The sequence below is a fragment of the Triticum dicoccoides genome, chromosome 4A (genome assembly GCF_002162155.2).
Source record: "Triticum dicoccoides isolate Atlit2015 ecotype Zavitan chromosome 4A, WEW_v2.0, whole genome shotgun sequence".
In the NCBI taxonomy this organism is placed as follows: Eukaryota; Viridiplantae; Streptophyta; class Magnoliopsida; order Poales; family Poaceae; genus Triticum; species Triticum dicoccoides.
In genome coordinates this window covers 701,100,136-701,104,906 of record NC_041386.1, presented here as the reverse complement: position 1 = coordinate 701,104,906, position 4,771 = coordinate 701,100,136, and positions in this window count along the sequence as shown.

Here is a 4,771-nt window from a genome sequence, read left to right as displayed (position 1 = left end):
CTATCTTCTTCAGGCCAGGAATGAAGTCAACACAAAACCCGATGACATCCTCTGTTTGATGGCCCATGGAGATGCTTCCTTCTGGCCTAGCGCAGTTACGAACATATTTCTTTTGGACTCCCATGAACCTCTCAAAGGGGAACATATTGTGTAGAAATGCAGGCCCCAGAATGACAATCTTGTCGACTAGATGAACTAGGACATGCGTCATGATATTGAAGGATGGTGGGAACACCAGCTCGAAACTGACAAGGCATTGCGCCACATCACTCCTTAGCCTTGGTACGATTTATGGATCGATCACCTTCTGAGAGATTGCATTGAGGAATGCACATAGCTTCACAATGGCTAATCAGACGTTTTCAGGTAGAAGCCCCCTCAATGCAACCGGAAGCAGTTGCGTCATAATCACATCGTAGTCATGAGATTTTAGGTTCTGAAACTTTTTCTCTGCCATATTTATTATTCCCTTTATATTCGACGAAAAGCCAGTCGGGACCTTCATACTAAGCAGGCATTCAAAGAATATTTCCTTGTCTTCTTTGGTAAGAGCGTAGCTGGCATGACCTTCAAACTGCTTCGGAGGCATGCCGTGTTTTTCGTGCAAATGTTGCAGGTCCTCCTGTGCCTCAGGTGTATCTTCTTCCACATGGGTGCGTGTCACCCAGCGTCACTCGGAACAGCTAGTCTGCCGGGACCCTTTCCAAAGATTACGCATGGCGGGCTTCTTCCAGTGATCTGCCTCGCCTTTGAAATGCTTGCCTTTCTTTCGACATTGATGGTTGGTCGGAAGAAATCGACGATGGCCCTGGTACACATTCTTCCCGCAGCTTCCCAGGTATATACTTTCGGTGTCAAGTAAACAGTGTGTGCATGCGTGGTATCCCTTGTTTGTCTGTCCTAAAAGGTTACTGAGAGCGGGTCAATCGTTGATTGTCACGAATAGCAACACCTTTTGGTCAAATTCCTCCTGTTTGTGCTCATCCGACGTACGTACACCGTTTCCATTCCACAGATGTAAAAGTTCTTCAACTAATGGCCTTAGGCACACATCAATGTCGTTATCGGGTTGCTTAGGGCCTTGGATGAGAACTGGCATCATAATGAACTTCCGCTTCATGCACATCCAAGGAGGAAGGTTATACATACATAGAGTCACGGGCCAGGTGCTGTGATTGCTGCTCTGCTCCCCGAAAGGATTAATGCCATCCGCGCTTAAAGCAAACCATACGTTCCTTGGGTCACGTACAAACTCAGCCCAGTACTTTCTCTCGATTTTTCTCCACTGCGACCCGTCAGCGAGTGTTCTCAACTTCTCGTCTTTCTTATGGTCCTCACTATGCCATCGCATCAACTTGGCATGCTCTCCGTTTCTGAACAGATGTTTCAACCGTGGTATTATAGGAGCATACCACATCACCTTCGCAGGAACCCTCTTCCTGGGGGGGCTCACCGTCAACATCACCAGGGTCATCTCGTCTAATATTATAACGTAATGCACCGCATACCGGGTAGAGGATGCAGTCATTAGGGTATGCATGTATCTTCTGCACCTCCAATCCTAGAGGGCATACAACATTGTTTGCTGCGTATGTACTGTCGGGCAATTCGTTATCCTTTGGAAGCTTTTTCTTCAATATTTTCTGTAGCTTCTCAAATCCTTTGTCAGGCACAGCATTCTCTGCCTTCCACTGCAGCAATTCCAGGACGGTACCGAGCTTTGTGTTTCCATCTTCGCAATTGGGGTACAACCCTTTTTGTGATCCTATAACATGCGATCGAATTTCAGCTTCTCCTTTTGACTTTCGCATTGCGTCCTTGCATCGACAATGACCCGACGGAGATCATCATCATCGGGCACATTATCTGATTCCTCTTGATCGTCAGCAGCTTTGCCCATTGCAGCATCATCGTGCACATCGTCTGGTTCCTCTTGATGTTCAATAGCATCACCGTATTCAGGGGGCACATAGTTGTCATCATACTCTTCTTCTTCGCCGTCTTCCATCATAACCCCTATTTCTCCGTGCCTCGTCCAAACATTATAGTGTGTCATGAAACCCTTGTAAAGCAGGTGGGTGTGAAGGATTTTCCGGTCAGAGTAAGACTTTGTATTCCCACATATAGGGCATGGACAACACATAAAACCATTCTGCTTGTTTGCCTCAGCCACTACTCGAAGGTGTGTCTGTCACCATACCTCCATTGCCGGTTTATCTGCATGCATTATATATAATTAAGTGTCTCAAAAATCATTACAGAACATCATGAATAGAAAATTAAGTGACCAAATTAGTAGAAGTTCATCACCACATTAAAACCAAAGTACATAAAGCTCTGCAGAGCATCTAAATTAATTAAACCATACATTGAAACTATGTAAAACATTTCAATGCGAAAACAAATGCGATCAAAATCGCAACCAAGGTAACAACTGATCCAACGGCATAATGATACCAAGCCTCGGTATGAATGGAATATTTTCTAATCTTTCTAATCTTCAAGCGCATTGCATCCATCTTGATCTTGTGATCATCGACGACATCCGCAACATGCAACTCCAATATCATCTTCTCCTCCTCAATTTTTCTTATTTTTTCCTTCAAGAAATTGTTTTCTTCTTCAACTAAATTTACCCTCTCAACAATAGGGTCGGTTGGAATTTCCGGTTCAACAACCTCCTAGATAAGTAAAATCTATGTCACGTTGGTCGGCATAATTTTCATAAACAAAAAATGAACCAATAGTTATGAAAAGATAATATATACCACATACGAATCATAGACAGGACGAGGGCCGACGGGGGCGGATACCAAAACCATCACAATATATAAGATGCAATAATAAAAGTAAGAAAATAATACAAGTATCTATCTAAACATACAAGTAAGAATATTTTTTCTTTTGGAAAGAAGATGAGAACAAGAGGCTCACCACGGTGGTGTCGGCGATGAGATCGGCGCGGGTGATCGACGGTGGTGAATACGGGGACGCGGCGTGATGGACCGCTAAACCTAGACAAATATTGAGGAAAATGGAGGCGGCCAGAAAAAACAGAGCAGTGTGCTCTGCTCTTACACGAGGGGGTATATATAGGCACCTCATTTGTCCCGGTTGGTGGCATGAACCGGGACTAAACGGCAGCCTTTGGTCCCGGTTCAAGCCACCAACTGGGACCAATGGTGGTGGGCTAGAAGCGAGGCCCATTGGTTCCGGTTTGTCCCACCAACCGAGACCAAAAGGTCCAGACGAACCGGGACCAATGGCCCATGTGGCCCGGCCGGCCCCCGGGGCTCACGAACCGGGTCCAATGCCCCCATGGGTCCAGGTTCTTGACTGAACCGGGACTAATGGGCTGACCCGGCCTAGACCTTTGCCCCTTTTCTACTAGTGATAGTTGGACTGAGCTATCTTTAGGCAACATAACCGGGTTCCTTCTTTTTCCTGGTTTCTACGGCTCCCACTGGGGCAGAATAAGGTCCTTGCATGATGTCTTTACAACAAAGCATTCTCCTATAAAAATTTCTAGATTTCTTCATATGCAGAACCTTCCTCACAATTGTTCACATTATGTTCAGCTTCTTCTAAAAATCTCAACTCATCGGGCTAGAAAATACATCGAAAGTTCAGTAGTGAGTGTACACTCATAACCTGGTAACCAAGGGATGGAGCACCAACATAGAAGGTGCATTTTGATTATAGATATATAAAGATAGAGAGAGTGGCAATGTTCAAACACCTGTTAATCCACCAATACGATAATGGTGAGGATGCCTCCAGATGGCGTGTAGAAGAGTAACAATGTTTCTCATGTTGGCTAGCGGCACATGACTTTCCTTGTCTACATGTTGGTCGATCACAAGAGGAACGCAAGCATATATTGTTTGGACAAGTCACCCTTTATCAAAAAAAAATTGGACCAGTGCAAAGCAGCACATACGCAAATATATTAACTTGATGAATGCAAGTATGTTAATTTCATAATGGTAATAACCTTGTTCTTTACACCAACAAAACACATGCATACACAAAATTATGGAATGGTATGGAAATAACTAACAAGGCAGAGAATGGCGAAATTTTAGTTAAACCAATAGTGCAGCAAGTGTGATGTTGAATGTTGCAACCCATGGGGATCAAACGTAACTTGCTTGTGCATAATGCCAGAATGCATGTAGTCTATGGTGTGTTATGCGAGAATTGCATGACCATGGTGGGCCAATGGAGACTGCGGTGTCAATATCGTCCAATGGAGAATGCAATTGAGTTCACTTAATCAAACGAGGTAATGTAAGGTCCCAAGCATTTGTTTTTGGAAATTAGTCAGTATACAGACTATTGTTAACATATATTTCAGCTTCTTCCAAAATTTCAGCGCAGACGGTAGTATAGGTGTTGGGAAATGTAGTAATTTCAAAAACATTCCTACGCACACACAAGATCATGGTGATGCATAGCAACAAGAGGGGAGTGTTTGTCCACGTACTCTCGTAGACCGAAAGCGGAAGCATTAGCACAACGCGGTTGATGTAATCGTACGTCTTCACGATCCGACCGATCAAGTACCGAACGCACGACACCTTCGAGTTCAGCACACGTTCAGCTCGATGACGTCCCTCAAACTCCAATCTAGTCGAGCTTTGAGGGAGAGTTCCGTCAGCATGACGGCGTGGTGACGATGATGATGTTCTACCCATGCAGGGCTTCGCCTAAGCACCGCTACGATATTATCGAGGTGGATTATGGTGGAGGAAGGCACCGCACATGGCCA